The following is a 26703-nucleotide window of genomic DNA, read 5'->3' as shown; positions in this document are numbered from 1 at the left end:
TTTAAAAGTCATACCTGATCAGTACGGGTATTTCAGCGTATTAAGTAGAGAAAAATATGTTAAATTGTTTTGAAATAGGAACACAGGGCCATACCAGAGAAAATACTCCACCAAACCCAAACCATCAACAACCATCAAACGGAGTTGTATATCCTAGACTATAGAAATAGACTTATTGATAGGATGAGAATTTCAAAGGATTTCTTAGTCCATTATTTTTTAAATTCTATCAATCTAGGAAATTTCTAAGGGATTGTTGGAAGCTATTTTTAGCACCGAATCGAAAATACTAACCAATTTAATATTTCAAAAGTGTATTATTCGCGAACGCGCAAGGAAAAGAAACGCAGCACTTCATAAACAGTTATCTCAGTCAAAGCGAGAGACGTCTCAATGCCAGAAAAAAATGTCCACAACAGGACTCTTTGAACAATGCATATCATTTTAATATAGACATTCTTCCAAAACTGTCTCCCACTAAACCCTAAAAAAATGAATTCGTGATACTAAAATCGGGAAATATGCAGCCATACCAAATAAAATCTTCTCAACAAAATGTACAAACTAGGTCAGAGAAATTACGAGGAAAATATAATTTCATTCGCCCGGGTGAAAAACGTAATTTGATTTGTCACATTGCAAGAGATGTCTCAGAAGACAATCCTAATCGCGTTACTCCCACCTCAAGGTTGACAACGTCACCGAAATTTCTATATGTCGGCATAAATTATGATTTTTTTTTTAATATTTTGATATTTGATATTTGCCTTATCGAGTCAAGACTAATTTTTATGTCTATATCTTAAAGTGTTGCGGCAAGTCATCATCCTGATCATTTGCAAAAGCTTTGTTAAATTAATTTCGGTATTTACCTGATGCGCCATGAGCTGCTTAAATTCTGTCAATGAATTTTGAGCTGTTAACAGATTTATCATGCTAAAAATTTCGAATAAATGAATAAAACTATTGACTGGTTTTAATCCAGTTAAATTGTTTTCTTTGTACTTTTTTTTATTATTTTGCAATTTGCCGTGTTTCTTACATTTTCTTACATTTGAACGTTGAACATTTGAAGTTTAGTTGTTACAATAATCTTGTTGAGCAGTTCCATTTCTGAATGAAACATTGATGAGCAGGTCCCACCAAAAAAATGTATAAAAAGGAAACGCAATAATTTATTTAATGATATCAATTTATATTGACTAAAAATACTATTGTTTGTATATTATATTCCTTTCCCACTCTTTCCCAAGTATCGTTTCTCTATTTGTAGTAAACTGCATTCGTATTTTTTTGTTTCATTTATTATTAAAACATCTTTTTCTCTATGCGTAAAGTAACTCGCTGCTCTTTTCACATTATCCATTTTTGGAATATTGCCAACTGAGGCTCTTTTGTAAAATTTTAAAATGCTACTATGATACTCTAACTGATAGTAAGTTATAAATCAAGTCTTTAAATCTATATTGGTGAACACAGTCCTAAATTTAATAACAATTAATTCAAATTTGAAATTATCTTCATTAAAATATGCATCGACCAACACCTAATGAATTAAAAAATTTCCAAAATTTTTCTGACAAAAACTACATCATAGTACCCAAACCAAACCAGAAACTAAAATAAAGTTACTTTTCTTCAGGGGTCAACGTTTTTTTTTTATTTCATGTATGTTTTGAGTTACCTTTTTGAAATTTGGTGTACTTCGCACTCTTATCACCGTTTTTTATGAATCATGAATTTTAGTAAAAAAGCTCAAAAATGTATTAAAAAAAGTGTGGGTTTGTTACCCTTTGACTAAACATTTTTCCAGACGTTAATATTCTTGTAGTTGGGTTGATGGTTGTTGGTGGTTTGGGTTTGGTGGAGTATTTTCTCTGGTCTGGCCCTGTGTTAATATTTCAAAACAATTTAACATATTTTTGTCTACTTAATACGCTGAAATACCCGTACTGATCAGGCGTGAGTTTTAAACAATGTATTTTAGTCACGGGTTGGGAGCGATCGGATGTTTTCTCCTTCAGATACTCGCTTATTAAACACTCGTTTCCGCTCTTGCCAAAACATACTCGTAACTAAATTGTAGTTTATAAAACTTGTTGCTATATATATATATATATATATATATATATATATATATATATATATATATATATATATATATATATATATATATATATATATATATATATATATATATATATATATATATATATACATATTATTAAAAAATAATGCACTAAGAAATCCTTTGAAATTCTCATCCTATCAATAAGTCTATTTCTATAGTCTAGGATATACAAAAAGACACTTATATGGGTAAAGTTCAATATACTTTTACTGTCAATATACTATAACTGTTTTACCTAATTCATCAATGGCAAAAAAAAGTTATAGGCACTAGAGTGCACAGAAAAACATTTAAAACTAGTAAAACTAACCTTTGCCTGAGAAAGATCTTGTGGCAAGATTATTTCCATTAAATAAATATATGTTGCACTCTCGAAGCAAGTTTAACTGTGTATTTCACAATTTTTTTAATAAGAAATAAAATTCTATGAATTCAATGACTGTGCCTTGTAGTTATTTAAAATCATGTTTACTGAACATTCTCAATTATAAAACAATTAATTTCTTCCCGTATTGTCGTACTCTAAATGTGGCCCGCCCAAGGCATTACATAGCGTGATGTCAGTGTTAATCTCAAAATATGCTGCGGATATTCTCCTAGATCTCTATATTATTCCCTACAAGATATAAATCATTTTCCGTTAATTAAAATTTATTTCATTCAGTCTCCAGGCAAAACTCATCACTTACATGAAAATTATGGAGCATCAAATCTAGGGATCTGGCTAGCATATTCCTTGAACGTATTTTTCCTTAGACTTAATAATAATACAAAACTGTGTTTCTTTCGATTTTGTACAATTTCGTTAAAATGAACACTTTATCACTGAAAAACTATTTTGCAAAACTTAACTTAAAAATACATAAATCAGTAAAATTTTGTATAAAAGTATTTGGTATAGATGGCAACATATATTCAAATAACCCCAATTGTGTTACAATGAACAATTGTGTTATGGATAATTGAATCTACGGTGATTGTTGCCTTGTTAGTTTTTGGGTAATTTTTTCAAAATACTTATCCGTGATCCACCCATGGACACTTTCTGACAGAACAGACAAATGTCAAACTATCATCAGTGGCTAAAATCTACGGCAACATCCAATTGCTCACTAACCCGTGACTCGAGAATCGGAAACACCCAAGGCGGCTTGCAACAGTGGTCAAAATCCTAATGGTGACGTCTTAAAGTGATTCTTTACCCGCCCCTGATCAGTGCATAATTGAAGGAAGTGAAAATATACTTGAGTTTAGATCGTTACTTGAATAAACATTCTTGAACCCCTTCTCGGTTACTCCAGGCAAGGTTAACAGCAAAAATACAAACGAATCTATCGTATTTTAGTTTTGGTCTCAGGTGTAAACACAGTTCGTTAAATTCTTATAACCAAAACATGCTATTCTTGAGTAATTCGGTAATGCTTGTCAACAATGGGCAAATATGTTCACCACGGCCTTGAATAAATATTCAAAACATCAAAACAATATAAAATAATCTTCTTGCATTTGTACACTATGACTCAACATAGCATAGCGTTATACCAAAAACCCTTTAGATGTATTGCTCCCAGTGTCATTAATTCGCTTCCGTCTGAGGGCAGATCAGCTTTGCTAAATAAAAGCATAATTTTTCGACTTTGCCATATGTTGGCAATTCTGTGCCAGACTCATTCTTTCGTTAAACCGATTTTCTTCTCTCCCAGGGACTAAGGCAAAATTGTTTTTGAGGGCAGAGAATATTTTAAAACCATAATCTCTGGTAAAAACATCTCGAAACGATTTGCGCCGGATTTACCGCTACTTGAAATCCGCGGCTCGTATCGGTCAGAGCTCGGCTTTTAATTTTTCAGAAGAGATTTATTCGTGTGGCTATTTTTAAAGTGGTTGAGCGAGGAAACCGAGTCGAAACAAACTTCAATATTTAGTAAAGATTACCTCTCTGCAGCGATCTGAAAGATTAAATTATCAAAATCGCCCGATTCGAGACGGACCGAAAACCCTGCAGGATATTTTCGTTTGCAATTTTAATGGAATTAAGTAATTTTTATAACTGGCTTACAATGGAGGTTTTTAATTTGGGCAGGTTCAAGAAAACTAATTAGATAAAGTTGGATAACCGGGTTTAACCGCAAATGTCGACAACAACAAATAGAAATTGTGGCAGCTTGAAAGTGGATTATTTCAATCAATTTAATGAAACTTCACAACCGGGTTTTATTGACAGCAGCGGCGTGTGTAGTTGCGGTGTTTTTATAGTTTCGAGAATATAGTCCGTTTTCTTGTAATCCTGAGTGATAGATCCTTATTTAAGCAAGCAGGATTATGGGGTGATCTACCTGAAAGTTGAACCGCCTTACCAATTCGTTAGTGTTTCTTTGCTGTCATTGGTGAAACTAACATAAATTTGAACTTCTAGAGATTGTCCTGTATGTGCTGGTTTTTGATATACACAAACACACAAGGATATTAAATAACTTGTCCCTTTCTCCTTCTTCTTGAGGTGCCTATTCGTTCCGAATGTTGGAGACTAGCATGCCTATTCTTACTTTGTTGGCGGTTGTACGGAAGTCGTGGTCGTTTTAAACCATTTTCAAATGTTTTAAATCCAGAAGATTCTCTCTCGTCATACAGCTTTCCTTGTAGAATTAATTGGAGGAGCCTATACGAGTATAGTTGTTCGTTCCTCTAATATGGAATTTGTATTTCAATTTACGTTTTTTAATTCTTGTAATAACTTCGCATTCGCGTAATAGAACTGAAAAAGTATAGCACGGTAGTACTTTCGTACTACTTTTTGGTTTGCTTTGGTTTTCAGCGGCGAGTCGTGGCTTTTAAAGACGGTGCTCATCTTTATAAATGCTGCTTTGGCTTGGTATTGGTATTGGTATTGGTATTAAAGGGGGGCGCCCTCGCGGGCGTCCAAGCACTTAGGCCACCAGATGGGCCCGTTGTGCCCCCAGGCCGCTCTAGAGGCCGTCCAGAATGCCGCCCCTCCTATAGAAGGTCAGCAACTCCTTTAGCCCAATACCGTGCACTAAGTCCGGATCGATCAGGGCCGTTCCGAAGACTCCCAATCTTGCCCATGTCAAATCAGGGCACTCGGTGAGCAGATGATACGGGGTCTCCTCCCCTTCCATGCACCACCTACACTCCGGGTCGTCTCCAATGCCTAGCAAGCAAAGATGCCTCCTAAGCCTGCAATGTCCTGTGTAGGCCCCTGTTAGTGCTCTACACTCCCTTCTGGTCAGTCTAAGCAGCTCCCTGGTCCGAGGAAGGGCGGGCCCATCCATCATAAGCTGCTTTGGCTTTTGCTAAACGTTTTGTAGATATGTGTAGCGTTCAACTCTTTCAATTGGCTTTTGGTTGAAAGTCAACTGAGTATTTAAGACCTTTAAGTTTGCTAATGACCATATATTTTGTCTTCTTTGTGTTTATGTCTAATCCGAGGAACCTAGAATGATGGTTTATTGATATTGATGTACAATTTATACTTATAGAAATATAAAAACTAATATGGGAATTTTATTAGGAGTATAAGTTGCTCTTGCCTAGTAATGATCTTTAAACTAGCAATGTATCGAAGATTTGAAATTCTAAACAAGATATCACTTTTGCCACATGGCATAGATACAAGGAAAATGCGAAGAAATTTTATCTGATTATTTTATATTACTTCATCACGAATATTTGCAGGTTCAAATTTGAAACCAAAATTTCATTTTGAGGAAACTAACCAAGAGAAGTTGTAAGAAATATTATCACTTTAATACAAAGGCTATGCGACCAATTAAAATGTGTCATTGTAATTTCAATTTATAAATGCAAAGGAGATAAACCCTCTGTTGAAAATTGTAAACTCATAAGTGTATTAAATTCCATTGCAAAAATTATTGAAAATATAGTTTGCACTGATTTACTTGCAATATTAAAAAAAATTGGTAGGCAGGTCCACAATATCAAACCTTGATACTCTTGCTGATACCATTTGGATCACGACAAACTGCTACATTTGATCACATAGCCCTGTTTAATTTCTCTGAAAGGGAGTTTAAACCAACCACAAACATCTTCAAGTGGGAATAAATATTTCAAACGGCTTTATTGGTTCATCAAGTGTACCTCAACGAAAGAAGTAGTATAAAAGGTGATATAATCGACGGTGATCATCTCTCAGACACAACAAATACATTACTTACCAATAAATTAACAAAACTATGATTTGGCTCCGCTATTGTATTCTTTTGATAAAGTATATAAAGTACCATAAAAAGTAATAAATGTAATTGCCCCGCTATTTAGTTAAAATATCGAAAAATAGTGAGACTTTGAATGAGCGTATAGTAATATAGATTTAAAAATAAAGATATAGGTTTATGGATTTCTTTGAAATTATAGCATTTTTATTGAACTTATTTTTTAGTCTTTACTCTGTCAAATAGGATCGGTAAGGTTTCATTATTTTTTAATTTTTTCGATTTCTTCATTACTCTTTTTATTTTATCATAAGGCAAAGCTAACCAAAACTAACAATTATCAATAATAATATAATATTTAGATGGTATATAACTGTATTAATGAAGAGATTCGCATTCTAAAACACTGTCTATACATTATAATCTGTGCGGCTGATGTGTCTTTTTCTACCGTAGAGCTGCAGTTACTCCTGTGTGATCGCTTACGATTTTTAGCTCAAAACAATGCTTAGTCAACTTCTGTGAGAATTTTTGATATGGTCTCTTCCAACTCGGCCTGCTGTCTATTACAATACCCCAGAAATGCTATTTTTCTTGGGTTTTCTATTTAATAAGAGTTGATTATATTATTAGCAATACCCCGTATACTGCATCTGTATATTCCTTTTTATTAATAATAATATAAACAAATGTATTGCTCATACCATATATATAAAAGTACATGCTGAGATAGATACATAGATAAATCAATGTTAGAAAGAGATAGCAAAGGGCTAACAAATTCAGACGTCTAGCAACGCGAGCTAGATACTGTTAAAGCGCAAAATCTTACTTATGGTAACTATAGGGGAAGTGAAGAGGAGGGAACTGTCCAGAAAAAATAAAACTGAAGTCTTGCTTGATAATGAGCTATTTGCTCATGGATGAGGTACCCTTCAAATCGCGTTCTCAACGTGAGCAACGACACAACAGGTTCAATTAATGAAATATACTTATTAACTAATGATGCAATTTGGTTTGAAAAAGATCCTTTAAAATGCTCCTTTCGATTTAAATTATGAATATCCATCCGAAACTTGATTTTAAAGTACATATAGCGTGGTATCCGGAACTTGAGATATTTACAATAAAATAGTAAGGCATGAAGATTATATCAATTAAATATGGTCAGCTAGTCTGACCTTCTGAGTTAGGATTAATAGAGATATTTGCTTGCTTTATATTTTAGTGATTTAATAAACCTTCATGTGAAAATCGAAAATAACAGGCAATGGAGTCGAAGTTGATTCGTCAAGCACCATAGCTTGTGTCCCATCAGGTAAAAACGAAGAGATAAGCTCACAAGACATTTCGCTGAACCCGATGTAATGAGACGAGAATTTCATGATTTATCATATCAAACGCTTTACCAAGATCAAGCAAAACCAATGCAGTAATTAGGTTTCACGGTAAGCTCTAAATCCATCGTCTACCACATCCGCCAGAGAAATATCCCGATCTAAATAATGACTGAAGGGCAAGATGTCATAACTCTTTAGAAAACGTCTCATCTTTTTGCCATATTTTTTTCCATAACCTTAAACATAGTAGACAGTACACTAATTGAAAGTAAATTATTAATGTAGGTAGCGTTTTTTATTTTAGGCAAAGGTATGACTTTTGCTTGCTTCCACATGGCAGGACAAAAAGAGGACAAAATACATTTATTAATAATATGACCAATATAAGGCACAATCGCAGGACAACAAAGATGCACTATAGTAATTTTGGTATTGTCACTTTCAATTGCATTGGACTTTACTGCTCAACAATTCCATCAATCAAGTTAGTGCTATAAAAATTCAGAAGTTCAGGATTGGGTGGTAAATCAGAGGTAGTGTAGATAAATAAATAGAAATCAGGAATTATATTAGATTTGATTTTTAAGATATTGAGATATTTCAATTCGCGCCATTTTTCTTTATAATTGCAGTTTTTTAATTTTGTTTGCAAATAACTCTTTCTCTTTTAAAGTACTTTTTAATGTGTGGGATATCAAGAACGTCTAAACTTTTTTAGTGCTTGAAGATTTGATGACCCACCCTATGAAATGCTGTTGCCAGATCTGAACAAATAGCTATTGTTTTTACCTTTATTTGTGTTTATTGCTTTTATTGTTGAACTTCCTCTTGGACACCCATATTAAGAAACTCGATTCGTATATCGCTAATTTATAAAAATTGTAATATTGCATCTCTTTCACTGAAGGACAAGTAGTTTTGCTATCTCAGTTCAAGAGGGTGTCGGTTGTAAAAAAATTCTTTACGCCCTTATATATCTCTTCTCGAACCGGCGTCGCAAAATATTACTCTCATTTCTTATCAGCAGTCATTTGAGAACACGCTGTCACTGACAATGGGTGTGATGCGAGCGAAAAAGATTGCTTTTAAATTGCATCCTACCCGGAAGTAGGAAACCGGGACTGGTTAGACTACACCGCAAAAATATGCGCCAGCGTTAATTGCAACGTAATTACGAACCGGCTAAACTCCGATAAAGTTGTTGAAAATATTGTAGCATAGGCCTACCTACTATCACTATAATATGGCCCGGATTTGTTTAGAGTTACGTTTTTGTAAATTGTTTTGTAAATATTGTAAAGCTCACCAACTACCTTTACATTACTTCACCGTATACACTACTAATAATTTATATTACTTCTGTATTTAGATTCGTTAATAATTATATATTATTAACTAATAATGATTATATTTGTGCGTTCAGATTTCTCTTTTAGACTAACTCTATCAAGTATGGCATAGTGTATTTAAACGGCCTCCGCTCAATGTGATTTTTTTTAAGGTACAGTGTATACCAATTACATATTATTACATAAAGTGTAATACTTTAAATTAACTCCTGTATTCAAGATTCGATGTTTTAGGACCATTTCTTAACAGGAATGCTTTTGAACAAACAAAAAAAATATAAATAAATAAATGATGTCTTTGCAATAAACGTGTATCTATTTATTATATGAATATGATAAAAAAATTATGATGTAAAAAGGGCATCAAAATTATAAATGATTATTGTTGTGAAATGAAAATGAAAAAGAAAATGCAGATAAAATTTTAGATTCTTACATTAAGTATACTACTTGTTGAGTGAGGAACACTTGACATGTGTAGTTCCGAAGAAAGGGAACAGCAATGGAGTAGCATTTCATATGTAAAAAAGAAAAAAAAAACAGTGCATCGGATGTGCCCATTAAATAATTGTTGAATTTTAATTTGACTTGCTTTAGGGTTTACATTTGTTTGTTAACGATTATTTTGTAACTTGGACAGACGAAATGCAGATTTCACCTTTACTTTATTATATTGTATAAAACATAGGCACGATTTTTGAACTTCCTGTGTTCTTTCTATATCTTGTTTGTCTAAACATGGGCCGCAGATGATGTCAGCAAAATTGAAGTGACAGAAATCGAGTGAATCCGCAAATTTTATTTTTGTCTTTTCAACTAGAATACTTCCATGAACGCATTTTAAGATTAAATTAGGATTTTTGGATGCACTTACATATAAAAAGATTAAATTTGAAATTATTGTCTAAAATTAGTCCCAAATTACGAGTCTAGTTGGAACATTCTAAATTTACATTTCTTATTTAAAGGCTAAAGTTAGGCTTAATTTTATCTTTGTTATTGCTACAACGTACAAGGCACGATTTCTCTGCATTTATTTCCTGTTGATAATTCTCGGATAAATTATAAAATAATTGAGTATTGCCTGCATACAAATGCACAGAACAGAATTCCAGAATAGGCAATGTACAGATGTTCTTTCTAAGCAATACCGGCCTCATGATGGAACCCTATGGTGATGTGGTTTTTTTACTTGAATCTGTTTTCCTTCTTTTGAAGGTGGCTACGTCGACGTGAAAAATCTGGTTTCGATCTGATTCAATACGTTTTATCATTTCGCTCGAGAATTCACTGTTACTTACATTCTTTATTGAATATACTGGGTTTTGGTAAGTAAGCGTGTGTCCCGCTATAATTAGCGAGAAGAAGCTTTTTTCCTTTCTTTTTTTTTCACCTATAAATAAATTATAAGTTTTCGGGTCAAAAGCTGGTTGCATCTAAACAAAACAATGTTTTAGTGTTTTAATCTAATACGCCCTTTCCTTTGTCCTTACGCTTTTTTCGTGTTATGTTATACCATCAATCTGCTAATTCAAAATATGCCAAAAATTGCTTTTTTACTTGGCAAATAATACAATCTATTTTTTAGTCGGCTCTTGACATTCATTATACTTGTTACCACATTTAATTTAGCTCGAATGAGAAACTAAATAGGTTACGATATTAGCGAGGTTTCGATTAACCAAAATAACTAAACAAACGTTGACGGCAAATTCCATGAAACATTAACGACGAAAATATCATTGTCACTAATGAGTAATTCGATCTGGTATCATAAAAAACTTTTCGCCGATCTAAACATTTGTATTGAAATGCATTAAGACAACTAATATCGTAAATGAGAGTCGTTATTTTCCATAATTTGAAAGCTTTTTTGTACAAGCTCCAATTAGTGTTGGAATTAGAGAGGCAAGAAATTTAATTAAGTCACTCGCCTCGTCGTTGTTCTCGAGCGGGAAAATTTGTCCCTTGTATAAGAACATTGCTAGCCAAATACAAATTCGGGTAGCCATAAAACGTTGAATAAATCTTTAATTAATAAAAGCTGCAAGCCTATAAATGATTTAACCTGGTACAAACGCGTACCTTATTCGAAAGTGCTCAACTGAAATTGTTCAAAGGGATTATGTAGTGACTTTATTATGCAATATTGAAAGTGCATATGGAATGTGTGTCCATTATGTCAATACACATAGAGAAAAATTTTGTTTGCGAATAATAAAATAGTTTCCGTCACTTTATAAAGAGAAAAATTTGATTTGAATAAGAAATCCAGATTCAACAAAAAAACAAATTTTCAAGTTTGGTGTCAAAAGTAATTGAAATATTTCTTTGGAAAATGTATTCTAATAATCATAAAGGCTGCCTAAATTAATTCAAAATTTGCAGAATTTAATATTTTCTGACTAATGAAAAAAAAGAATAATAATTAAGATATACTTCTGTTCTTTTGTAAAACAAATTGTTCATCCTTGACAACAACAAACTACAACAACAAACTACAACAACAACAACAACAACATACAAAAAAAATAAATCTTGATTTCTGCTAAAATTTATGAAATAAGTGTATTTAATAAAAAATACCTTTGAAAAATCAGAGGAATTATTTATTATTATTTCTGAAGAAAAACATTTTTTGTGTTACTACATCCAATGTGTTAGAAGATGATAGTTGTTATCACACTGCTTGGATTTTATATTTCTCAATTTTGTTAAATTTGTTTTCTTCACTATTACACTACATTTCCATTTTCAGAGGTATAAGTAGATATATTTTCACAAAATAAATGTTATAGAAAAATAAATGGTTTTATTATATTTAAATATATCGTACAAGTATTAAATTTTGATTTAACAAAACTGAATTTTTATGAACCACAATAAGAATCAAAATCGGAAAATCCTTATTATTGTTTGATACAAAAGTTCCGTTTTGAGTCCTACCAAAAATATTTCGATGTTCGTGTTTAATGTTTGGAGTTAAGTAAAATATAATTTTAGGTAAAAATAAATCCTTGCATCCAATTGAATACCCTATTCATATAGTAAAGTGTATTTTAGCCTATTTAATACCGAATTTGTTCTATTACAAATTTTAATTATCACATTGTTTCGATTTTATTTTATTCAAGTTTCCTTAAATTTGTTCTGTCCATTATTACCTAAATAATTTGAGAAATATAAGTAGGTGTATTTTCACAATTTTTTTTTATAGAAACCTTACCTTTTTATAATTTTTATTAATCAAAATAAGAATCAAAGTAGGATAATTTTTATTTTTGTTTGATACAGAAATTCTCCTTTGAGCCCTAACAAAATATATCGACGTTCGTGTTTAAGCAATATGTTGAGAGGCAAAAAAAATATATTTTAGTTTATTTTAGTTATTTTTTAACTAATTTATGCCATTAAAAATTCAAGTTTCCTTAAATTTGTTCTGTCCATTATTACCTAAATAATTTGAGAAATATAAGTAGGTGTATTTTCACAATTTTTTTTTATAGAAACCTTACCTTTTTATAATTTTTATTAATCAAAATAAGAATCAAAGTAGGATAATTTTTATTTTTGTTTGATACAGAAATTCTCCTTTGAGCCCTAACAAAATATATCGACGTTCGTGTTTAAGCAATATGTTGAGAGGCAAAAAAAATATATTTTAGTTTATTTTAGTTATTTTTTAACTAATTTATGCCATTAAAAATTTAAATAATAACGTTATAATTTTTTTGAATATAATTAAATTTACCAATTAAAAATATTAATTCACCAAATTGAATATTTAATTGCCCCCATACGGATTAAATTTTTCCTGTGTATTTAACGACAGTGGAAGCAATAAAAAATGAAACATGTTATAAGATTAATAAATCAGAATATAATGACTCATAACATTTATAAAGAAATAAAAGAAAGGTATAATGGAGTAAACTGATAAAAGAATTGAGAAATTTATTTGGTACCCAAAAAGGTTAATTTTAAGTTGAGGAAATGCACAAGAGAGACCAGATCAAAGCCCTCATAAATTTACGACGGGAAGTGCAGAGGATATTCACCTCCCCATAAACCCATATGTTTGAGTTACAAAGGTGGAATCAGACCACGACTACAGAAAGAGAAATAAACCTGATCACTTTTAAAAATTTTGCAGTTTTTAAGATGTTCAACGCACAAAACTATTTTACGTCATGGAACACAGCTCCTAAGCGAAGCACGTCACTCCAGGAAAGTGACAGGTTAAACCTAGTTTGTGAGGGCCATTCTCACTCTAAACTGGAGAGATAGAGACACGATGGTAATTAATTTGGCAGGATAATTTCACCGAAACAGCCACCTGAACTTCATAAACCTATATGGATAGATTCCGGTTCATATTAGTATGCATAAATGATTATGAAACTCCTGAATATGTCACCAATTCCTTGTCATGGAATGTCTAGAAACAACAAATTACCTTGTAACGCCATTTTTTTTAAACCAAACTGCATATTACTAATTTTTCTTTACAAATAAAGTGGAAGGTAATGCGAAAAAGGATCTAACGGGCGTTAATGATGTTAACACCTTCATATTTACAATTTAAATTATTCCACTAATATCCGTTTCAGTGTAATAAACAATAAATTCGGACCACTATTCTTTATTGGATTTTAATGGGACATAGTGCTGCTGAAAAACTCGTCGATTAATATAAGCGCAAAAACTAACTTTTAAACTTGAATGCTAGAAGGAAAAAAAAACACTATTTTCCAATTTTAATGATTAAAATAAATTAATAAAATTCAATATCTGATATTTGTGAACGAGTGAGAAACACCATTTCTTTCTTGCATGTGTTGTTGTGTTATGCGTACTGAAATCAAATTTGAAAAAGTACCTTTTTAGATTTATCTAGACCTTCATTTCTTTTTCTCTTAAAATTGAGTTGAATTTCGCAAACATTTATATCACGTAGAAAACACTTCTATATAGCAAAAGATGTGCCGCAAGAGAGACCTTTATTTACTGTGGAAAATGGAAAAATAAGGACGTCGAGCACCTAACAACAAAGCAAACAAAAAATTAAGGGAGATGATGTCGCGAGTGACACTTACGTCTTGTATTCCTCTCCAAATATCGAATATTTATTCACCAACACTTACTAACGCTTGCCCGTGCGTAATAACTATTCACGAATACTGTCTGGGCCGATAAAAAACAAAACGATTTCCAGACCGTTCAGCTCTTGCATGCGAAAATGATATTTATGATGTCAATTAACAGATACAATACAGTCAATATAGTAAAATTAGTATGCTTATACTAACAAAGTTATCTTTTATGTTTGGCGAGCGATAGTAATCGTTTTCAAATCCGTTCCCGAAAAATTGATGTGCATTAATTATTTAGGGGTACGGGCGTTTTAGCGTTTTTTATTAGTATGGTAACGTTAAAATCGTTTTCAGCGTAAATTACGTGAATAATATCGCAAATAAACAGATACACCTCCGCAGAAAGCTCGATATAATGCGATTTATTTCGCCGTTAAATCCAGATGGATTACGAAGTTCTTTATTAAGTGTTAAACCTCCTGCATGCTCGGTTAAAACAGAATTGGTCCTATTCCTCCAGTGACAGCTTGAAGGTCAAAGCAATGTCAAAGATGAAAGGAACGATGGGAATTTTTACAGGTTACTGTAGGTTTGCTCTGATTAACATAATCGAAAGACAATTTAGTTTTTTTTGGCGACCTAAAGCCGTATGTTTAATAAACGACATATATTTAGAAAAACTACCAAACACGTTAATGCTAATGACAGGACTGACAGTTTTCTGTTATTTCGCAATGCTTCCACCTGTTTCAGTTCTTTATCTTTCTTTCAAATGTATAATAATCTATTTTAACTATTTTTAAATTCTTAGCCTGCCAGACTTTATTTTCTACTTTTTATCCTGTAATTCAATCACAAAAATTGACATCTCCCAAATATTGTAATTTTCTTATTTTCGTTATAATAATAAAATCCTACAACAATATCCTACGATACAAGCACATTTTAAGCACTTCACGGGTGTAGCATTTCGTAGTGACGAAGGAATTTCACTTTTGTTGCTATCGTGAGATAACTTTTAAATACAGTACTCATTCCGTGGAATATTTTCCGTACGGCACCTGATTTCCTGCGAGTGCTAGTTGAGGGTAGTTTCTAGGTATGCACACTGACGCACTCTTTCTTTAATTTTGGATTTGTTAGAATGTGACAGTCCGGAATTTTTTTGTTTTCTAATAACCAACTGTTTCGTTATATTGATGTTACTGTTGTTCATATCTTTGAATACTACTACTACTACTGCTAGAGATAAGACTCGTTTGGATGACCGATGCTAAAAAGTAGTGCTGGGCGGTAATGTTTCTAGTTCTGTTGCTATTAAGAAAGGAGTACCACAGGGAAGTGTGTTAGGACCGTTATTGATTTTAGTTTGTAAGGCAGACTTTTCGTATCACCTCAAATATTGCACGTCTCATCAGTATGCTGATGAAATGAACATTTATTTTCCATTATATAAAGATAACGCAGACGATGCAATACAGATATAGATTGAAATACAGTATCATGTTTGTCTTCGGCTCATGGTCTGCTTCTTAGTAGTAGTAAGGCTATTTCTTCTTTTTTCCCTAATAGAGTGAGTGTATCCTATAATTATAATTTTAATATAGCTTTATATAACTTGGGAATTCTGATGGATATTAATTTAAGATAAGAAAACTAAGCAACAGTAATAAAAAAATCATTTTTTTTTAAATTAAAATGCTTAAGAATGTTGAAGAACATTCTCACGACGTGATAGTCTAATACTATCGAACTTAGGCGTATTTATTGGGCATTGTTTATTCGCCGTGCTTTACTTTAAAAAATAAAGAATGTCTGCAAAAAATTCAGAATTATTATGTACATTATTGCTATAACCTCAGGATATTTTTACTGACTATCTAAAACAGTCGAAGTGGTTGAATCTCTCTGAAAGGTATGACTAACACCTTGCCATTCTAGTACATAAAATTGAAAACTCTGCAGCGCCCCCTTATTTTTTTAATAAGTTGTTAAGGGTCCAACATCTACCAGCGCGTCGTACCATATTCCCAAACACAGTACTGCCACGTCTCCATGTCTCAGAAATCGTTCACTTATAACGTTATTAAAGTTTATAACGATGTGCCTGCTACTGTTAAAGCCTGTTAATTTGCTAGGTCGTTTATAAGTTCAAAGATGTATTTTTAATGAGGAGAGAATGAGTCCCTTCATTTAGTATATATATATAATCAATCGAGTTTCTTTTTTTGTAATTATATATGATTGTTAAATTATAATTCTTATAATGTTTCCTTAAAGGAAGTTACATGAGCAGCTCTGCTGGATCCCGCCACTAAGTCCCTTTATTTATTGTATATCGTATCCGCACAACACAATTAAAGACATTTTGTATTGGATTGAATTGAATTAAAATAATAACTAATCTAATTATTGTATAAGTAAAATATATAAATATGAAAATGTAATCAAAGAATTTTCATGTACTAACGAAATTCATAATTGGATTTTATTATTTTTATGACATGACAATGTTTATTTTTGGGTATTATTTAGATATAAAAAAATAAATCAGTAATCTTTTTCAAGAAATTAAAGACAAGGGTTAAATAAACATACATATTTAGGGAGATACAAGTTTATTTTAGTTTTTTTTTAATAAAACTACTCGAATGAGACATACTACTATTTTCTGACTGATAATTTATGTTGAAAACTTCGAAAAATATACCAATATTTAAAGAAAATATTTTTTGATAATCAAATAATAATATGTAAAGTAAAAATTGTTTCGTTTAGATATTTATTTTGCATTCTCCCGTTTATATAAGTAATGTTACTCATCTTTTTGTATTGCAAAATTTGATTCCCTTTTTTTCACATCGGATTCAATCCACTCTAGGTCTAGTTTATTGTTGAAAGAGAAAACATTTCTGCAATTATCAAAGGAACTTTTCAGAATATCCATTTAATTTAAGCCATTGCAACGAAAAGCTGAAATTTTCCACTTCTACGAATGTTCTGATATTTTCGCAAATACTACTAAGCACTACTACAATAAAATTACTCTTAATTTTCCTGTTTTTGGAAGACATTTTCACAACCAATCAGGCAGTGGAAGAGCAAATTTAATACTTCCAGTTCAATATATCAGGGGTAAACAAAACATCCGCATTATTTATTGTTCTATTTTGAGAATTTGCAAAAGAGCAAAGATCTTTTTAAAAGTTTACAACGATATATCGGTTTAACCGTTTTCCGCTTGAATTAGTACATCGTTCTAAAGGTTTTGAAATACTTGTGTTTACTGTATCTTTTAAATATTGATAAACATGATACCCAGGATCCAGATTCAGACATTTAACGAATAAATCGCCAGTTGTAAAGCAAATTTAACATTTCCATTTCCACGGCCAAAATATGAGGCTTAGAGCAATCTATTTCGCTGCTATTGTGCTAATTCTATGAACGCGCAGCACCAGGGACAAATTGCATCTCACGAAAAAAACTTTAGAATTTTGTATTATATGTAATACGTGACGACTAGCTTTTAGTTTTACCTAATTTATATTTTTCTATTGTAACTTTTCGCACGAACTCGTGCTCGAAAATAAGTACCAGGACAGCCCAAATTTATTTATTATTTGAATTGAAGACAGCTTTTATAAGAATTTGCTAAAGACAAATTTAACTAGTGACCTACCGGACTCCGTATAGGTTAAAGAATTCTAATTAAGATAACATCTCTAACACGAAATCGCATTAAACCGCCATATCTATATGGGCTTACACCTATCACTGGTCCTAGAAATTCAGCTACAAGCAATTCAAGTAGATTTCTCCTTCAAATTGTCCAATCACTAGTAAGTAGGTAAAACCACTTCACTACACCTATTCGACGCTAGATAAATTTTATGCCTAGGATGATCCTTTATTGGGCTCCTCGCTCAAGTAACCTTAAGTAAATGTTTTTAATAAGGGCGGAGAGGTGTTGAAATTAAAATACTAGTTCTATGTGAAGTTTTATTAAAATGATGTTCTATTTGAAAGTCGCATATGTGCCATTCATTGTGGTTACGGTGGTTCAATTTTCAATTACCCTTGCGCATATATCACTCTAAATTTGAGCGATGGTCCGTGCTATGTTCGCCTTTAGGGCATCGGTCGATTGTGAAGAAAAAGTCTAACGGGGTAAAATCGCATGAAGTTTGAAATCAATTACCCTCAATTCTTGCAGGAACCAGGGAACTTTTGGGTCTATATAATGACACCGACGGTCCAAAATCCACACCAAACGTATCGTTTTGAGGATGCATGGTCGTCCTGGATCAGTTGCATGTTGTAGGGGGTAGGCCAAAGCTTCGCAGCAAAATTTGCTAAACAGAAGTTTGCGAAGAGCTCTTGTTCACAGCGAGAAATACTACTTTGGGTTTTGGCTAATTCAGCACACTGTGAGGAGCCATCACGCCTTCCGTACAATGGTTACAATAGTTTACGTAACAAAGCCCTTCTGGTAAGTACTTTCTGGTATAGCCTCGAGTTCTTCCAGCGATTTTTTTTATTCCCTCAATCGTTTCAAACCTTCCTTTCATGGGTTCCTTGAATTTTGTGAACAGGAAGAAGTCGTAGGGGGTCATATCCGGTAAATATGATGACTGAAGCATGATTCTGGTTTTGTTTTTCGCCAAAAAGTTAAACACAAGCAGCGATGCAGGTGCATTGCTTTCCCACAATTCCGGAAGTATTGCTTCTCGCAAACTGCGCATAGCTAGAAGGTGATATTCTTTATTGACCGTACGACATTGTGGTAAGAACTGTTGATGTACTGTGCCAAGCTAATCAAAGAAAACAGTAAGCAACAGCTTGACATTTGATGGAACTTGACGTGCTTTCTTTTCGACTCTGGTTCTTCCATTGAGCGAATGGGCTTTGGTTTCTGCATCATAAGCATATACCTATGATTCGTCACCAGTAATGACCTTTTTGAGCATATCAGAATCATCATTGACGTCGTTTACCAGCGATGCTAATTCGATGGTCCTTTTGTTCAAAATTAAGCAGTTTCGGAACCAATTTTGCCGTTACATGTTTCATGCCCAAAACGTCGGAAAAAATTGACTGGCCACGCAATAGAGATACGACTTCAGCCACTTCTCTAATAGTAATTCGACGATTTTTCAATATGATTTGTTTCACTTCTTCAACGATTTCAACAGTTATTGACGTGTCTCTTCTCGGTCATCTTGGAACAGCTTGTACTACTTATAAATATTTTTGTTGCTCAAAGTAGATTCACCATTCACGTTAGCATAAAAAAAAACACAGGTCTTAGAATTTCTGCTTTTCACATATATCACAATACAAATATTTTGAGCCCCTAATTCCATAACTTGTAGTGCGCAACTGTAGTCTAGTGTTTTTTTATATAAGAAAGCTCTCATTTCCGGAACTCGAGTTTTTCAGAAGCATTCCGTAAACTTTTACCAACTTTGATATTAACTTGTTAATTTAGTTTAATAACATTTCGCTTCTTGGTGCAAAGGAAGAGTATTCGACGGCCAAATTACGTACCTAACCTAAGATTTCCCTGAATCCTTTCTAAAAGTTTACTTATTTTCCTGACATTTCCGGATCGTTCTCTCTCCAACTCAGACATTCCCTCAAAAGCGTATTAATATTTTGAAGTTGTCGCTGAACTTGCATTAAATGAGAATCGTGCCCGCCTGTTTATCGGAGTATTCTCATTTTCAAGATTAGATCGCTCCGCTGCCTATGATAAAGTAAAATGGCAATTTTCTACTTCGGGCAAAAAACATTTTGACGTCGGGGTCCCGTATCAGAACGCAGTCGCTTTCTTAGACGAAGACGCTGCGGAACAAACGCCGCTGGCGTATTTATTAATGGAAACTTTTTTGAAAAGGACGCGTATGACTACAAACTACGCCCACGAATTATCATTTTACACAATCAATCAATCCAGCGTTCCCCCACGACCTCCGATGATTGATTATGAAATTAAAATTAATGGACTAATCGTTGTCCTTTATCGCTTTGATGAAACCAAATTTTAAGAGGAAAAATGAAATTTTAGATAAACAATTTTCGAGGGCAATCAATTCTTGATATTGTCACCGGAATTACAAATTAATTACAGGTATTGAGAGTAATAAAGAGAAAAAATGGCGTGTGTGACTTAAGAATGACTTCTTTGTCCCTATAAATGGCTATTATGTGGTAACCTGTATCTTCGTACCAGTTTTTGAGCATAGTGCTATATTAACTATCACAAGAACACAATAAGCTGACTGATATTTGTTTCCGTTGAATGTGTTTTGTTTACTATCTTTGCATAGCAACATGTGCGATTACTACTGTGAGTACGGCCGTTCCATCAAGATATTTTTCCATTATTAGACACTAGATATTCGTTTGTTTGGACGATGAATTTCTTTCAAATACTGCCAAAGTTGAGATTGCTCTCCAGCCACCAGCAATGCATGTGAGGACGTGACGGCCGAAGAATCAGAAAATGAAAATATTGTGAATGTTAACAATTTGCCAGGTAGCCAGCTGCAATTCGAAGCTGAAGTTCGCAGTTTTGAAAACGATATTGTGAATCATGTAGAAGAGTCCTCTACAGTCAAGATAAATGAAGCCGAGGATGATTTTCCTGTAGCTTTTTTCAAAGTGGCTTTGAGGAAAAAGGGGTTATAAATGGGAAAGAAAACTTTTCTCAAAAAGAGTTATTTTCAAATTTTTTGATAACGCCGGCTTTGAGGACTTTTTGTTATTTACCAAAATGTAGACTGCAAAAAAATTATTTCTAATATAGCGATTTCAGAAATAAGAGCATTTTTGGGCGTTCTATTGTTGAGTGTATATGGGCAACTTCCACGTAGCCGTATGTTTTGAAAAAAGGGTTCAGTTACTGATAGCTGACGTAATTTCAAGAGACAGGTTTGAATTCATTATGACAAACTTACATTGGTGTGATAATGACAATAATTTGAATAACGACAAGTTTGCAAAGTTCATCCGTTCAATCCAGTACTGACGAGTCAGTGGTACCCTATTTTGGACGTTACGGATACAAACAATGTAGCAAAGCTAGGCCCGTTCGTTATGGATTCAAACTTTGGATGAAAAGAATATCTAGTGGCAACTGTAGTGGCTACTGCGTATGGGCAGATCTATATTATCATATGTGCAACGATAATAACACCTTAAACGTTGCTACAAATAGTTCACCCCTTCGTCGAGTCACATTGCATTTATAAGGGGTGTTTTTTTTCGATGTATAGAATTTTAAGTTGCAATAAAACAACGATGGATTATTCGATTGACATGAATTTTATTTATCTGAAAGATAAACTTGTGGCATTACATTTTAAATACGATTTCTGGCATATGACCCCCACAGCTGGCGCGGATGTAATCCAATCTGGACGTCCAATTTTCGATGACTTTTTCCACATTTGTGGCCATATATCGGCAATAACACTGCGAATGTTGTCTTCCAAATGGTCAAGCGTTTGTGGCTTATCCGCATAGCCAATGACTTTACATAGCCCCACAGAAAGTAATCTAGCGGTGGTAAATCACAAAATCTTGGAGGCCAATTTACAGGTCCAAAACGTGAAATTAGGCGGTCACGAAAAGTGTCTTTCAATAAATCGATTGTGGCACGAGCTGTGTGACATATTGCGTCGTCTTGTTGAAACCACATCTCCTAGACATCATGATTATTCAATTCAGGAATGAAAGAGTTAGTAATCATAGCTTTACACCATTGACTGTAAAGTTCTGGCCATCATCGTTTTTAAAGAAGTGCGCACCAATGATTTCACCAGCCCATAAATCGCACCAAACAGTCAGTTTTTCTGGATGTAACGGTGTTTCGACATACGCTTGAGGACTAGCTTCGCTCCAAATGCGGCGGTTTTGTTTGTTGACGTACCCATTCAACCTGAAGTGCGCTTCATCGCTAAACAAAATTCGCTTATAAAAATCGGGAACAACGGCAATCTGGTTTTGGACCTATTCGACGAATCTACGCCTTACTTGATGATCGTTTGACTTCAATTCTTGCACGAGTTGGATTTTGTAAGCACGTAAACCAAGATCCTTCCGCAAATTCTTCCATAAAGTGGATGGACACCGATCCAATTCCTGTGCTCGATGGCGGATGGACTCATTCGGGTCTTCCTCAATGCTACGCTCTAAAGCAGCAATAGCTTCTTCTGTACGCACCGTACGGCGTCTCTGGGGATGCGAGTTATCAATAAGAGTAAACGTGGTGCGAAAACGTTCCATGGTTAATCGAATTAACTGCTCTGATGGACGATTTTATCGACGATAAAATGGACGTAGTGCGCGATACGTATTCCGCACAGAACCATTATTTTCGAAATAAAATTGCACTATTTGCAAGCGTTGTTCAGGCGTGAGTCTATTCACGATGAATTGCCAAACCAAACTGAAAATAAATCACTTGACAGCTGTTAAATCGGTCGCCATTTTGAACAGTAATGCCAACTTAAAGTTCTATACATCGAAAAAAAAACACCCATTACATACAATAGTTTTATGGGCGGAGTAGATAGGTGCGACGAACATATAAACTATTAGAGAACAACCATCATGACAATCCAAAATGCTTGGCACTTGCACACGCTTCAGAAAGGAAATCTGCTAATGTTTCGTCGAGAAATAGCTGTTTCTCTTTTGGAGACTAGCAAGTCCACGAATAGGGGACATCTGTCGCTGTTATAAAACATCGAATCGCGTTTTGACAGTATCCAACACTACCTGATCCGACAACATGCGCGGTAGACAGTGTTATAAAAAAGTACAAAAGTGTATTTCATGCGATGTGGCCTTACATTAAGAATACTTTGTGGTTTACCATCACGAGAAATAGTCAATTTACTTATTTTTGTAATTAGTTCTTTTTTCAACGTTCGACGTTGCGTTTATGTTCCTAATGTCCTTGAAAAAGGACATCTTCAGAATTCAACTTTTGTTTTGCTCTAATAAATAAAACCGCGTTTGTTTGATGTTTAGCTCTATTTTAACCCTCTGAAGAAGAAGAAGACGAAGAATTTTATTAACCACATATTGTACAATAATAGCACAATCACAGCCTGTCAATATAAGGTAAAATACAAAAACAAAATATAAAAAGTATAAAGGTGTAAAAAAAACGTATTTTATAAATAAAACAGTAGTGAACAATCACAAATGTAAAGGTCAACAACACTAACACGGAGTATAAAAATCGTACAGAAAGTGCAAGATGCATTTCAGTAAGCCAAGGACAAGAAACAATTTTCAATAAGCAACACTTTAATATTAGTTTTGAACACCTAAAAAGCCATATGTCTGTACCTGTCTGGCAGCATTTTGTACAAGTTAAAGAATTTTTGTCTGATGTAACAAGTCTATGCTTTGGAACTCTTATAAGATTTTTTGCACACCTTCAAATATATTAGTATGTTTGTTGATTTCTAAAAGATTGGGGAGAATATAGATACAGGGCAGTGTCATTATCTTATATTTTTTAAAATATGGAGTACAGTGCTGATTGTGCTTAGCACCAGCAAGAATTCTTATAGCCCTTTTCTGCATCCATATTATATGTGGGAATGTGTTTTGTAAGGACGAATAAACTGGAAGATAGTTTTCGCTTAAGAGATAAAATATGATCTTTCCAGTCAAGTCTACTATCAAGTGTAAAGCCGACTGCCGTTCGCCGTTGTTATATTTATCTAGCGAAAAGAATATTTTTTGAGTTTTGTCCATATTCAATTTCAAATAATTGTTTTTAAACCAATTGTTCTCCATATGTCCTTGGGCCTATTATCGGAATTTAATATGTATTTGTTATAAGCTTGTTTTTTAGTTGTTTTTATCTAGTTTTTGTGATGCTTTTGGATGTTTCGTGTATGTCCTCATTTGTTTTTGAGACCAAACTTATAGTTTGAGCAGCCTGGACTGGATTTCTGAGTTGTTTGAGATCTTGCGTAAACCAGTTTACAGACGATTTTTTAAACTGACATTTTTTTAAAGGGAAGTTTAGTTCAATTAAGTCGTGTAACAAAAAATGTGACATAAAATTGACGTCCTCAGAACTATAAAAGTTGTACCAGTCACGGGATAAAAGAGGGCTTATAGACCTATCTGCTGTAGACTGTTAATAAATCTGTGGTTTCTATTTTGATGCACTGTGCTAAATGATCAGAGAAACCTGGGTTGATAAGCCCTGTTGCATAATGATGTTCACTAAGATCCGGCGTTATCCTAATATGTTCAGAGATAGTAATTTTAAAACCAAAGCTGTCCAGGATACAGGAAAGTTCAGCTAGTGCATCCGAGTTTAAATTGAATTCTATATTAAAGTCTCCCAGTATGATAATTCTTGAAACTTTTCATCCATGTCACTGAGAAGGTGTATAAACTTTTCGAAAAAGATGTCTAAGCTACCATACTTACAAGACCTTTACAGACAAATGACCAAAATGTGCTCTGTTACTATCTCAATAGCACAAAACTCTGCGTGCAACTCTTTGCAATACTTTGATATATCTAACTTTCGGCAAATAAGGGTCTTTTTGGCGAAAATGCAAACTCCGCCCTTATTCTTGTGGCTCCTAAAAAAATGAGATACAAGATTATATCCAGTAATATTTACAGAACTTAAAATACTTGGACAAGTTATATGATGTTCGCTTATCCAGAGAATATCATAGCTGACGCATACTAATAAAGAAATAAGATCTATTTTATTTGAAATATTTTGTATGTTTAAATGAAAAATATTCAGTTTTGAATTTTGTCTGAGTTTTTAAGAGAATTGGACTTTGGTAATTGTCCTGGCGCCCCATCCTGTGAAAAAACGGCTTTATGTTTATTCCGTCATTCCAGATGGTAGGGTCCAATTTTAATGGTGCATATTCGTTAGGGTACTTGGACGCCAGTTATTTCTGAAAATTTTGGGCTAAGATATCGCATCAAATTTTCCTTTGTTGTAGATGGATGCAATCGAAGCACGTGATAATAGGAATGAGTAGGAGCCACTTGTATGGCTCCGCCTAAATTGTCTGTCGCGCTGCCGACCACTGTTCGATGTTTTCTGTTGCGTGAGCCATGGCCATCATGTTTATTAGACTTTCCGCGAACATTTTGCAAATCACCGGTAGCGCTATTCTGGGTCCCAACTCCACCGTCCTGCAATGACTCGTCAATCCTTGCCCCGGCTGTCGCTTCATGTACCGCTGCAGCAACCTGCAAGGTGTTCATTTGCGTGGTACAGTTTACTGGTTTCTTTAAAGATAATTGTAGCTAGTTTGTAGCTCCTTGCATCTAGCCACCCAATACTTTTATTAATAAAATAAAGTTTCCAAAAACAAACAGATAAATCATTTTTAACCCAAAAACATTAAAAAAAAAACATAACAACGGTAATAATAACAAGAATAATAAATGTAATAAATACTAAAAAAACAGACTTCATGTTATAATATATAAAAGTTGAAAGATGTGGTCATACCTGCCCAACTACAATTGAACCTTAAACAATCATTTTTTTTCTTTCTCGATGCTCTACGAAGCAAGTCGGTCCAAGTCAATACATAAGCGAAGGCTAAAATGGAAAACAAAGTCGAATCGCAAACATTTAACTTCGTTGGATTAACAAAAAATTATTTTAAATAAATACAAAGTCTTATCTTTAATAACTTTAAACTTTTTTGGATAAAATATGATACATGATGGCAGAATCTCATCTTGTTTTCAAAAAACAACAATTTTTTATAATTTACGGGAAGTAGATGGTTCCACTAACGACTTTTAAATCTTGATTCAAATATTTTTCAGCCACGTTAATATCCTATGGGCTTGCTGTTTTGCAAACATGTTCCGAAAAACTAATTGTCTTTCAAAAAGTATAGTGTCCAACACATTAATAAATTTCTTTAGACACTTGTTTGTTAAGCACTCGCTTCGCTAGTGGCAAATCATAGCGATTTTCAAACTGGCATAGTAAACTCACAACGCTCTGTGTTGAAAAAACCTCAAGTGCTTATTGTTTTAAATTTGGTTGGTCGGTTGGTTGTTTAAGTGCAATAATAATAATAATAATAATAATAATAATAATAATAATAATAATAATAATAAAAACTATATACCACTAAATAAAAAACACAATCTTAGGAAAATGCGATGTTCTTCTCTCATGAGTATCAGAACCTTCAACCAGCTTGTGAAACAAATACAAGCGCTATGTGTGTGAGTAGGTTTTCTGTTTTCTGTCAACAGAATGACCCAATGTTAATTCTGAGCAATTATCACCATGCTATCAAAAAGCACAACACACAGATTTTTACAAGTAGAAGGAAGTCGACGACAAAATGAGTTGTTACTTATTCAAATGGAGCTTTTGCTCCACTAACTGCTTGTAAGTATTAATTTCAGTGTTTTTCAATCATCATCCGGACGTGCTGTTTGGAAAAGATTAATTACCGACGAAAAAGTATAATATGCAACATATTTGAAAACCACTCGAAACACACGTTTATTAAGCCTTCGCTCCTCTCGTGCCAAATCAAGCCTATGACAAAA

The 26703-nt window shown here is 33.4% G+C and overlaps 1 protein-coding gene across 3 annotated transcripts in view; it reads right to left on the bottom strand.

Annotated features, from left to right (window-relative positions):
* The window catches only part of LOC132699286 (neuropeptide CCHamide-1 receptor), a 225623-nt gene that overhangs the window by 107888 nt on the left and 91032 nt on the right, over positions 1–26703 (bottom strand). The window contains exon 1 of one of the 3 annotated variants that reach the window (XM_060665920.1): positions 14110–14160. The exons of the other annotated variants lie outside the window; for them this stretch is intronic. The gene's annotated coding sequence lies outside the window, so the exon portion shown is untranslated. Of the gene's footprint in view, positions 1–14109; positions 14161–26703 lie in introns of those variants that run through there. 3 annotated transcript variants of the gene reach the window in all.

Source organism: Cylas formicarius, unplaced genomic scaffold (assembly GCF_029955315.1).
Source record: "Cylas formicarius isolate icCylForm1 unplaced genomic scaffold, icCylForm1.1 PGA_scaffold_3__17_contigs__length_32017465, whole genome shotgun sequence".
Taxonomy (NCBI): domain Eukaryota; kingdom Metazoa; phylum Arthropoda; class Insecta; order Coleoptera; family Brentidae; genus Cylas; species Cylas formicarius.
Note: the sequence above shows the minus strand (reverse complement) of the source record. Positions and strands in the feature narration are given on the sequence as shown.